Below are 13,547 nucleotides of genomic sequence, written 5' to 3'. Positions count from 1 at the left end.
TAAAGGTGGTGACCCTACTCTAACATTACTGGTGGTGACCCTTCACTTATATTACTGAATGGTGACACTACTCCAACATTAACGGTGGTGCCTCTGCTCTATCAGTAGTGGTGTTGAGCCTACTCTAATATTATTGGTGTTGAACTTACACTAAGATTACTGGAGATGATTCTAGTGTAGCACTACTGGTGTTGACTCTACTCTAACAGTACTGGTGGTGGCCGTAATCTAACATTACTGGTGGTGATTCTACTCTAATATTACTGGTGCTGAATCTACACTGTCATTACTGGTGTTGTGCCTACTCTACCATTACTGGTCTGAACTGTACTCTAACCTTACTGATGGTGACCCTCGTGTAACATTACTGGTGATGACCCTACTCTAACATTACTGGTGGTAACTCTGCAGCAACATTACTGGTGATGACCCTACTCATCATTACTGGTGGTGACTCTACTCTAACATTACTGGTGGTGGCCGTAGCCTAACATTACTGGTGGTGACTCTAGTCTAACATTACTGGTGGTGACCCCACCTTAACTTTACTGGTGGTGACTCTATTCTAAAGTACAGGTGGTGAATCTACTCTATCATTACTGGTGACGACTCTGCACTATCATTACTGGTGTTGTGCCTACTCTAAAATTACTTGTGTTGACCCTACTCTAACCTTACTGGTGGTGGCCCTACTGTAACATTAATTATTGTGACCTTACTGATGGTGACACTAAGCTAACATTACTGGTGATTAAACTACTCTAACATTATTGGCGCTGATCCTACTCTAACATCATTTTTGCGACCCTACTCCAACCGTACTGGTGGCAACCCTACACTAAAATCACTGATTGTGACTCTACTCTATCATTACTGGTGGTGAGCCTACTCTATCGTTACTGGTGGTGACCCTACTCTAACATTACTGATGTTGATGTTAATTTAACATCAATAGTCGTGACCCCGCACTAATATTAGTGATGGTGAATCTACTCCAATGTTATTGCTGTTGCCGCTACTTAATCCTTATTGGCAGCAACACTACTGTAATACTATTTGTATCTATTCTACTCTAAGAATGATGGTGACCCGAATCTAACATTAGTGGCCGTGACCTTACTCCAATATAACTGGTGCGGCATCTATTCTAACATTACATGTGATGTCCATACTCTGACGTTACTGATGAGTACTGTACTCTAAAATTACTGCTGGGGAACGCATGGAAAAATTAATAGTGTTAAACCTATTCTAACACAGTGGTGAACATACTCTAACAATTTATCGAGGACCCACTCTAATGTTACTGAAGGCAACTATATGCTAACATTAATGGTGTTGTCCCTATCCAAACATTACTGGCGCTGATTCTATTCTAATATTATTGGTGATGACCCTATTCTAACATTACTGGTGGTGACTCTACGCGAACAAAACTGGTGGTGACCCTACTCTAACATTTCTGGTGTTGACCCCACTCTTACATTACTGGTGGTGACGCTAATCTATCATTACTGGTGGTGACACTACACTTACATTACTGGTGGTGACCTACTTTAACATTACTACTGTTGAGCCTACTCTAATGTTATTCGTGGTGATTCTGCTCTCACATTACTGGTGGTGACACTACTCTATCATTACTGGTGGTGACGCTACTCTACCGTTACTGGAGGTGACTCTACTCTAACATTACTGGTGGTGACTCGACTCTAACATTGCTGGTGGTGACGCTACTCTAACGTTACTGGTGGTGACTCTACTCTATCGTTACTGGTGGTGACTCTACTCTAACATTACTGGTGGTGATGCTACTCTACCGTTACTGGCGGTGACTCTACTCCAACATTACTGGCGATGACTCTACTCTAACATTACTGGCGGTGACTCTACACTAACATCACTGGTGGTGACTCTAATCTAACGTTACTGGTGGTGAATCTACTCTAACATTACTGGTGGTGACTCTACTCTATCATTACTGGTGGTGACTCTACTCTAACATTACTGGTGGTGACCCCAAGCTAACATTACTGGTGGTGATCCTCCACTTGCATTACTGGTGGTGACCCTAACCTAACATTACTGGTGGTGACTCCACTCTAACATTACTGGTGGTGATCCTCCACTTACATTACTAGTGGTGACCCTAAACTAACATTACTGGTGATGAACCTACTCTAACATTATTGGTGCTGACCCGACTCTAACATTACTTTTGCGACACTACACGAACATTATTGGTGGCAACCCTACTCTAAGATTACTGGTGGTGACTCTATTCTATCATTACTGGTGGTGAGCCTACTCTATCGTTCGTGATAGTGACCCTACAGTAACATTACTCGTGTTGATGTTAATTTAACATCAATAGTCATGACCCCGCACTAACATTAGTGCTGGTGAATCTACTATAATTTTATGGCTATTCATACTACTTAAACGTTAATGGCAGCATCCCTACTGTAATTTTACTTGTGTCTATCCTACTCTAAGACTGATGGTGACCCGAATTTAACAGTAATGGTGGTGACCGTACTCCAATATTACTGGCTGTGCATCTCCTCTATCATTACTTGTGGTGACCATATTCTGACGTTACTGATGAATACTCTAGTCTAACATTACTGCTGGTGAAGGCATGCTAAAATTAATAGTATTAATCCTATTCTAACTTGGTGGTGATCATAATCTAATAGTTTGGCGGCGACACACTCTAACTTTACTGATGGTAACTTCATTAACATAAATGGTGATGGCCGTATAATAATATTACTGGTGGTGATCCTACTCTAATGTTATTGGTGATGACCCTACTCTAACATTACTGGTGGTGACTCTACTCCAACATTACAGGCGGTGACACTACTCCTACATTACTGGAGGTGATCCTATTCTAAAATTACTGTGGATGACTCTACACTAACATTAATGGTGATGACCTTATTCTAACATTAATGACGGTGGCCCTAAGCTATCATTACTGGTGTTGACACTATTCTTGTACTGTATGTAACCGTTCCACCTTTAAGAGAACTATTTTAAGGGTTGCACTCCCTTATCTTGGCTGCTGTACACTGTAATACCGGTGGTGACCACACCGGTATATAAGTGCTGTGTAATGATTTATTGGGCAGTTCCGCCCTGACCTTCGACTAGTAAAGACCTGTTAAAAGTTACTCTTGTGGTCTGTGTAGTAATTCTCATTATAACACACAGACTTAACAGCGGCGACGAGTACAATCTTACCCTGTGGCAGAGATACATCCAAGGCAGTTTAACGGGCGTCGAGAGGAGGCATCCGCCCTCATCATTCTGCTGAGAGAAGACTCGGGTCTGCAGAGCAAAGGAAGAATTCTTACACGAAGCCTTCCATCAGCAACAGGCAGTGATCATCCCTTCTATCACGGTGGTGGGTAAGCCGATCAGCGACGAACAGCAATTCGGCCACGGTGGCTGTGAAGTAGGGGAGGGAAAAACGGAGGATATAAGGGCGGAGAACTCGACCACGGCCGGGGAAAAGAGCCGGACAGAAGTCGGGGCCAGAGGCGCTGAGACTGGGACAGCGTAAGGCATGGGAGCCGCGGTGAATGCAAATGCAGCCGGTGCGAAAGACCGGATTGCAAGCGGGCTGGGAGACGCAACAGAGTCGAGAGAGAGCTCGACCGCGACCGGTGAAAAAGGCCGGGCAGCTACCAAGGCCGCGAGGCGCAGCGACCGGGTCAGCGTAAGGCACGGGAGAAAATAAAAAAAAACAAAAAAAAACGCGGAGAACTCAGCCGCAGCCGGGGGAAAGGACCGGACTGCAAGAGGGGCTGGGAGGCACGATTTGAAAACCGCTGGGGAGGGCGAACGCAGCAATTCGGCAATCACCATTACAGCCAGTGGGGGAGAAACGCAAAACGTGGGAAGCCGCCATTTTCGTAGGCGGGGGAAGAAGACAAGCGCGGAAAACCGCCATTTAAAAAAAAAAGAAAAGAAAAATTTCTTTGTGTTTCTCAAGAAGGTTGCGAAGATGCCTAAGCATGGTAACATCAATGATTTCGATCCCGATGTTGAAGATTGGGCCACGTATGTAGAACGTATAGAGATATATTGTAAGGCAAATAAAATATCAGATGAAGATAAAGCACTAACTTTACTAAACTCAATGGGTGCGAGGACATACGGGCTATTGAAGCATCTTCTATCACCAGCTAAACCGGTCGATCAGGCTTTCGCTAAAATTGTGGCTGTCCTGAAAAATCATTTGAACCCCACACCGCTGATGTTAGCGGAATGATTTAAATTTTATGCGAGAACGCAACTGAAAGAGGACAGCAACGTGGAGTATTTAATTGAACTGCGTAAGCTGGCGAAATACTGCCAGTTTGGGGAAAGCCTGACAGAGGCACTGAGAGACAAATTCTTGTGTGGATTGTCGAAAGAAGGAACACAAAAGCGGCTGCTTGAAGAGAATGATCTTACACTTGATAAGGCTGTCTCTGTTGCAGCATCGCACGAAGCTGCAGCGAGAGGCACTGTGGAAATGCAGCTGAAGGCAGTGGTACTCAGCGTAGATCAAATGGCTTCGGGTACAATGAAATGTTATCGTTGTGGGAAGACAACACACGATCAGAACCAATGCTGGTTTAAAAAACAGGAATGCAGAAAATGTGGCAAGCTTGGTCACATAGCTAAAGTATGCCGGTCAGGAAAGAAGACCAGCAACAAAAAGTCACCGCAGGAAAAGTGCAGAAAGGTACATAAGGTGGCTGAGAAGAGTTCGGATGAACAGAATTCGGATTCAGACTCCAACAGCAAGGAACTGGGTAGTCTGAGAATTCACAATGTGAGTAAGGAAGCTGACCGACAAACTATCTGGGTCACACTGCAGATAGCAGGAGTCCAAATGAAGATGGAATTGGACACCGGATCGGCGTTGACGGTCATGAATAAGCAAGATTACAAAAGGTTATTCAAACATATTCCCCTACGGGATACGAAGATAGTATTGCAGACATACACGGGGCAAAGAGAATATCCCATCAGAAAGATAAAAGTCAAGGTGGTACACAAGGGCAAAGAACACCAAGGAATGGACTTATATGTACGACTTGAGGAGGTCCACCACTTCTGGGACGGGAGTGGATCAGGAAAATAAATATGGACTGGCACTCCCTAAACGCAATAACGGTAGATTCCGGGAAAAAAGATGTCAAACCTGAACGATTGTCCAGAATATTGTATGAGGCTAAAGAGGTGTTCCAACAGGGACTGGGAACACTGAGAGGAATTAAGGCAAAAATCAAGATTGCAGAACATGCAAACCCAAAATTTTTCAAAGCCAGACGGTACCTTATGCGATACGACCTGCTGTGGAAGCTGAGCTGGAAGGGCTAGAACGTTCAGGAGTACTGTCTAAGGTGGACTGGAGTGAGTGGGCCACGCCCATTGTTCCCGTCATGAAGCGTTCATCGAGTAACAAGCCAGGGGAACCGGGGAAGGTCCGCATCTGTGGAGACTTCAAGATCACAGTTAATCCGGTGCTTCACACGGTGCAATATCCGCTTCCGCAGATTGAGGATATCTTTGCTTCATTGTCTGGCGGGAAATGCTTCACCAAGATAGACCTGGCACAAGCGTACTTACAGATGGAAGTTGAGGAAGAGTCGCACCAGTATCTCACAATCAACACGCACAGAGGCTTGTATCGATATAATAGACTGGTTTTTGGAGTGGCTTCGGCTCCAGCAATTTGGCAGAGGGCCATGGAGCAGGTATTACAGGGAATTCCAAGCACTCAGTGTTACTTGGATGATATCCTGATTACAGGAGATGACGATGAGGAACACCTTGCATATTTGAAACTGGTGCTCACCAGGTTAAAGGAATATGGCCTTCGAGTTAATCGCCAGAAATGTGAGTTCTTTCAGAAACGGATCTCGTACTGTGGTCATGTCATTGACCAGGAGGGGCTGCACAAGTCACCTGACAAGATCGAAGCTGTTGTGAAGGCTCCCGCTCCGGAAAATGTATCCCAATTGAGGTCGTTCCGAGGGTTGATTAACTATTACCATAAGTTTCTGCCAAATCTATCCATGGTGCTGCACCCGCTGAATGCTCTTTTGCAGAAAGAAGTACCATGGAAGTGGAGTGAGGACTGTAAGAAGGCCTTTCGCAAAAGCAACGCATTGATCACCTCAGAGGAAGTGTTGGCTCACTTCAACCCAACACTACCTATTCGTTTAGCTTGTGACGCTTCTCCTTATGGTATTGGAGCAGTACTCTCACACAAGTGGCCAAATGGCTCGGAAAGGCCAGTCGCATTTGCATCCAGATCATTGACCTCCGCTGAGCGCAAGTACGCTCAGATAGATAGGGAGGCTCTCAGCCTGGTGTGGGGAGTAAAGAAGTTTAATCATTACCTGCAGGGCCAGAAGTTTACACTGCTGACAGACCACCAGCCGTTGGTATCCATATTCAACCCTAAAAAGGGCGTTTCCATTATGACAGCGCAAAGGCTACAGAGGTGGTCCCTTTTCCTAGGGGCACAGCAATATGACGTAGAATACAAAGGATCAAAACAGCATGGGAATGCTGATGGGTTATCGCGCCTACCGTTGCCAACGTTAGAAGAGGCGCCTACAGTGGACCCAGTGGAGATGTTCCACTCAACCATAGTGGAATGTCTACCAGTAACAAATTCTACGATCGAAAAGGAAACAAGAAATGACCCGACTCTCTCACGAGTCTACGATTTAACGGTGAAGGGATGGCCAGCACATGGCGAACCACTGTTGCCAGCATTCTCGCAAAGAAGAGAACAGCTGTCAGTGTGCCGAGGAACTTTGATGTGTGGATCCAGAGTGGTGATTCCACCCAAACTCCAGCATAAAGTGCTAAAGGAGCTTCACGAGGGGCATCTGGGTGGAGTGAAAATGAAGAACCTAGCCAGAGCGTTTGTGTGGTGGCCAGGTATCGATGGAGACATCGAAGAAATGACCAAGAGCTGTCTAGCATGCCAGAAGGTCCAAAACGCCTCACCACAAGCTCCTCTACATCCATGGGAGTGGCCCTCATCTCCATGGCAAAGGGTACACATCGACTTTGCTGTCAATTTATGGACTCAATGTTCTTAATCGCGGTGGATGCACACTCCAAATGGCCGGAGGAATTAAAGATGTCCTCCACCACCACGGAAAAAACCATCACAGTATTAAGGACCATATTTGCCAGGAATGGGCTGCCGGAACAGATCTGTTCTGATAATGGACCGCAATTTGTGTCCGAAGATTTCAGGAAGTTCTTAAAAAACAATGGGTTTAAGCACTACACGTCCGCCCCATGCCATCCCGCCACCAATGGATTCGCTGAAAGGTTTGTCCAGACCTTCATGAAGGCCATAAAGGCCATGGGTAAGGAAGACATAAATCTACAACATAAGGTAGATAACTTCTTGTTGGCGTACAGGAATGCAACACATGCGGTTACAAACCAAACTCCCGCCATGATGTTTTTCAATAGAAGACTAAGATGCCGGCTGGATTTGATCAAGCCAAACATCAGAAGGGACATAGAGAACCGGTAATTTCAAGGCATGAATGAAAGGCCAACTAGAACCTTCCAGATAGGTCAACAAGTTTTGGCCCGGGACTACCGTACCGAGAAATGGCAGCCTGGAACTATTTGCACACGACTAGGACCGCTGATGTATACCGTGGACATTGGTGAAAGCATAATAAGGCGCCATGTTGACCAGATCATAGAGTCATCCGAAAAGGGACAACCTACTCCACAACTCTATACGCCTAATGATGAAGCAGAGATACCCATAGGATCTACCTCCGATCCGGTGATACTGGAATCAGATGAACCCGACACTGGCATTCAAGCCAAATCGACCTTGCCAACAGAACCTGCTACACCACCGAAAACTACTACACCACCGAGGCATTATCCGGACCGAGTCAGGAAGCCTCCAGAGAGACTGAATCTGTGAACTGTTGTACATGAAGTTGTGTATATATGTTATGATGTTATGTTTAATGGGGAATATATATACTGTTAAGCTAAAAAGGGAGGACTGTAGTGTATGTAACCGTTCCACCTTTAAGAGAACTATTTTAAGGGTTGCACTACTTTACCTTGGCTGCTGTATACTGTAATACCGGTGGTGACCACACCGGTATATAAGTGCTGTGTAATGATTTATTGGGCAGTTCCGCCCTGACCTTCGACTAGTAAAGACCTGTTAAAAGTTACTCTTGTGGTCTGTGTAGGAATTCTCATTATAACACACAGACTTAACAACTCTAACCTTATTTGTGGTCACCCTTCTGCAATATTTCTGGTGGTGACCCTACACTACATTACTCGTGGTGACCTTAGCCAACATTACTGTTAGTGACTCTACTCTATCATTAGTGGTGGTGACCCTACATTGACATTACTGGTGGTGACACAACTCCAACATTGCTGGTGATGACGCTACTCTAACATTACGGATGGTGACTCTACTCTATCATTACTGGTGTTGAACCTACTCTAACATTTCTAGTGAAGACCCAACCCTAACATTATTGGCGGTGATCATATTCTATCATTACTGTTAGTGACACTACTCTATCGGTACTGCTGGCGACCCTACTGTATCATTACTGGTGGTGAATCTACTCTATCGTTACTGGTGGTGAGCCTACTCTATCGTTAATGGTGGTTAACCTACTCTAACATTACTGGTGTTGCTGTTAATTTAAAATCAATAGTCGTGACCCTGCACTAACGTTAGTAATGGTGAATCTACTCTAATTTTACTGCTGTTGACACTATTAAAACGTTATTTGCAGCAACCCTAATCTAGTATTACTTGTGTTTATTGGCTCTAAGACTGATGGCAACCCGAATCTAACATTAGTGGCGTAGAGCTTACTTATGAATGAAGCATTCCCTGCTCCAATTGGCTCTCCATGGCCCACGTGATCCCAGGGGATGCATCAAACTAACTGCACCCCTGGGATATGCAAGCAGTGCGCGCCAGCAGTTGGAGGAGGTCCAGGATCAGAATTCCCCGGGGGCCCACAGCTCAACGGCCGGCACGCAAGGTAAGTGCAGGTCGGGGGCTTACACCAGCGGGAAGACCTCGACCCGAACTTCTGGGCCATTATTTCCCAGGGCATAATTAGGCTAATCTTCCAAGAGAGTTACATCCTGTTGCCTATCATTATAATAATAAAACAGTTTTAAGAAACCTTAATATTATTGATGTATGAGGTTGCACTGTCCGTTCAAATAAAAAGTAACACATTTGCATCGATGTAAAGATTAGTGCCTTAATTCAGTTAAACATATACAAGTTAAGACAATTGTTTTAATTCTTCTTTGTATTAAGTACAAATTGAATATGTAGTTGGTTTGGTTCATATTCACTCATATTCTGACTCGGATTAATTGGACTGACTGCGTGAAGTAGAAATTGAATAAACAGATGTTACAAATAAACTGGTGGGATAAGATCCTTCTGTTTGCCGGAGAGAGAGAGATTTCGGTGCAAATAGCTTCAATCTCTTCTAATTTCAAAATGCAACATTACCTCAAGCAGGCATTTTAATTTAATTCTGACGTTCCAAACAACAATCATCCAACAACCAGATATAGAAATAGAAACACGTAAAAGTTACAGCACAATAAAACAGACCAATCAGCCTAACAACTCACAGCTGGCATTTAACATCAAAGCGGGGAAATTACCGAAAACAAAATTTCAGAGGATCTTGTTTAAAACTCTGTACTTATATTCAGTATACAGCCGTTTGTGAACTATTCAACCACAGCTCGGGATTTCTAAATATGAATGTTAGCACAGCGAATTCTTATCACTACACAGGGGCCCAGAAATTCGGGTCTCCACGGGTGAGTACGCATGGGGTACTCACCTGTATGCCCAATGGAAGTATCGGTTTCATGCATGCACTGCGCATGAGTGGGAAACCGGCACTTCCATTCCCCTGAAAGAAGGGGTTCAGAGGAGGAACGCGTGCACAGGAGAGGCAGTGCGTGCGCATCAAACTTACTTTTTTTTGCAGGTTTTCCCAGGAGGGTAAGTCTCCAGCAGTTACACTTTTTAAAAGCAGGCGCAAGGCCTGAGTTTTACAAGTTAAGTGGCGAATTAATTAAAATTAAAGCATTTTTTCCACAGGTTTAGTATTTTTAAATACTTTAAAGAAAGGTAAGTTTATTTTAACACCGTTAGAAAATGTAATTATTTATTTCAAAAATTAAATTATTGTTTAAATCTGTTATTTCATGTAATTTATAGTTTATTTTAAAAATATGATTCAAAAAAAAATTCTTTGAAGATTTAGTGATGTTTTGGGACTTATAGTGTTTATAGGTTTGACAGGTCTTCCCGTCAAAATTATGAATGAAGCATTCCCTGCTACCATTGGCTCTCCATGGCCCAAGTGAACCCAGGGGACGCATCGATGTAACTGCGCCCCTGGGATATGCAAGCACTGTGCACCGGCAGTTGGTAGTGGCCCAGGATCGGAATCCCACGTGGGACCACAGCTCAACGGCCGGCACGGTAGGTAAGTGCAGGTCGGGGGCTTGCAACCGCGGGAAGCCCCCGACCCAAATTTCTGGGCCAATGTATGTACTCTTTGGATTACATTTAAGACATGAGCATCACTGAAACTTTCAGATGGAAGATATGCAACAATCCGAGAAGATGCTGTACTATTTATGCAGCTATGCTTATCACATTTTAAGGTATATATTTAAGTTTGAGCGACGGTGCAAAACGGACGATATCAAATAGGCTTTTATATGGCCCCACCAGATTTTCCCCTCAATGGACTTAAATGAAAGGGAAATCGGTCGCGGCATGTAACGGTCGCCTAATTCCATATTGGTCATTATATACCATCGCTCAGAGTTAAAATTACTCCCATTGTTCCCAACCAGAGCCATGCCTCTTCGACAGAAATGAATTGAATGTTCAATATGAAGTCAGCATAACTTACCCGTGATTTTCGATCACCGATCGATGCTCTGGGCCCCGTGTTAGAGCCTGAGAGTCTTTGTGATTGGACACTTTGGTAATACTGCCGGATGTAAGGGAAGTTAGCGATTGGCTCACATTCGGGAACGGTTTTCATGTTCACTAGTAATGTGACTCGGACTCATTGGGCTGACTGGCCTGCTTTTATGTTGTAACTTCTGTACATTCCTTGGGTCACTAGCATCTCACAGCATGAGTCCAATCCCTTTATCTGCTCTAGAACTGTTCTAAGCAGTTAAATTCAGAGAAGAACAACATGTATTTGAAAGAAATCTCGCGGGAATACTGACCTGTAGTGAGAGTTTGGAAATTACACTTAGTCCTATCAGAGGAGAGACGCTTCGGGGTGAAATACGACATGTGAGGTTAAGGAAAACAGGCGGAATCCCATTTCAGGATTGCTATAGGAGACGCATGATTTTGAGTTCCATTGAATTCAATGGGACTTAATATCGGGCACAACATATAACAATGACCCATGTGATACCTCCTGTTTTCCATTCCCACCCAGCGCCATTTTCAACCCCTCCCTGTGCCCTAATAATATTCCTCCGATGGTTATTTTGTTGGAATGTTAAACATTTCAAGGGAAGCATTTGGTTCTCGCACTATAAATGGAAAGCTGACTTTATATGAATGACGCGAATATGCAGCGTTGACCCACTGTTGTACAATTCTACAGAGTAAACGACTTCTCCCTTTACAATGGATAAAATATGCAGATAATCGACCGCTCTCTGGGCTGAATACACTCTCGATAGAGATAAACGGGTCAGCACTCTGATGCTGCCACAATATTAGTTTTGTTTAGTTTTCGTAACAAAATGTGATATATTTAGTTGTGGAAATAAAGTTGACCATCATCGAGTGGTGGACAGTTTAAGTGGGATATTGTTACCCAATACGTGCAATACTGCAAGAGAGACTAAATGTTATTTTTTTTGTCTCCTGTTCTCACATTCACTCCGTGCATCAGACAATTCAATAACCCAGCTCGATTTAGGTGGTAATCTAAATGTGAGTCGAAGACAGCGGGACACGCATGTACGCATTACATTATTTGGGTCAGGGCTGTGTTTGTAGCAGGTTCTGCATATTGTCATTAGCAACCGAACCACAACCAGTAGTTTCAGCAGCTGCATATTTTGGTGTGGTTTGGGATTCCATCACAATGGGAATCCTCCCGCTTGATTCCACATTTACCTATCCAAATATAGCCACATTATCTCCAGCAATGGCTGCTCTCCATGTCCCCGCACTGTTACATTTGGAGATTCCCCAATGACTTAAGTCCCCCCTCTCCCCTTCCTCATTATAATAATCTGAAGACTTGGAGTCAGCTTGCACATGCGCTGAGTCACGAACTCTACGACCCTTGAATATAGAAGATGATGAAGGGTGATCCAATTGAGATGCTTAGGACACTTAACCTATTTGATAAGGAAGGTAGAAATAAAAAAAGTTATAATCTGTTGGGGAGTACAGAAATAGGGGGCATAACCTTAAAATTAAAACAATACAGGTTCAGGATTGATTTTAGGAAGAAAGTCTTCACACAAAGGATAGTGGAAGCCTGGAACACTCTCCCCTCCCCCAAATCTGTTGATGCTGGGGATTAATTCAAAATGTATTACCGAGATTAATAGATTTTTGTTCGCAATGGCATTAAGGGTTACGGAGCCAACGCGATTGGATGGAGTTAAGATAGAGATCAGCCAATATCTAATGGAATGGTGGAAAATGTTCCAGGGGTTGAATGGTCTCATCCTTTTCGTATATTCCTAAATCCAAAATGCTGTTGGTCTTTTTTTTTCATTATTTTACCTACTTGTAGGGATATTTCGAAGAGATTGTGTCTTTGAACTTTTGATCTCTCTGTTCGGTGTCATCATTTATTACTGCTCCATTAACTATATGCGATCATTCCTAACAAAATCTATTGGACTAGAAATTCAGTATAGCCACGTTTGGGGTGCTACAGCTGGGTGTTCGCTAAATTTTGTGCCCGGCGCAACTTAGCGCCATCTTCGCCGATATTCAATTGCATCACCCCAAGAGGTTGCTGCTGCGCTAAAGCAGGCGATGCATGACTATCATAAGGCACTAAGCCGGCGTGCCAAGTTGCGAACACCGAGGGCGGGTGCAGCGCAGGTGCGGCGAGTTTCTGAATGAAGGCAGACAAGCTGGTGCCGGTCAGCTCTTAAAGGGGGAGGGTCGACTTGTTTGGCTGCCATGCCCTGCACATTGCAACCCTGAATCAAGGCCTGAACATTACTGGTTCATTAGTTCTACGCCTTGGACCATGGGGAAGCCCGCTATTCTTCCAAATCCCATTGCACGCTCTTGTTGCTTGTCCAGGGTCATGGGGAAGGAGATGTACTGACGCCTCCTTCTGAAAAGGGCATTGTTCACCTGACGGATGCAGCATTGTTCCGCGAACTGGGGGATGTTGGCAATATCCCCAGTAGCGGATTGGATGGAGCCGTTGGCATAGAAGTTGGGAGCC

This window comes from Somniosus microcephalus, unplaced genomic scaffold (genome assembly GCF_052327205.1).
Source record: "Somniosus microcephalus isolate GS21.2 unplaced genomic scaffold, FLI_Smic_1.0 scaffold151, whole genome shotgun sequence".
Lineage (NCBI taxonomy): Eukaryota > Metazoa > Chordata > Chondrichthyes > Squaliformes > Somniosidae > Somniosus > Somniosus microcephalus.
Note: the sequence above shows the minus strand (reverse complement) of the source record.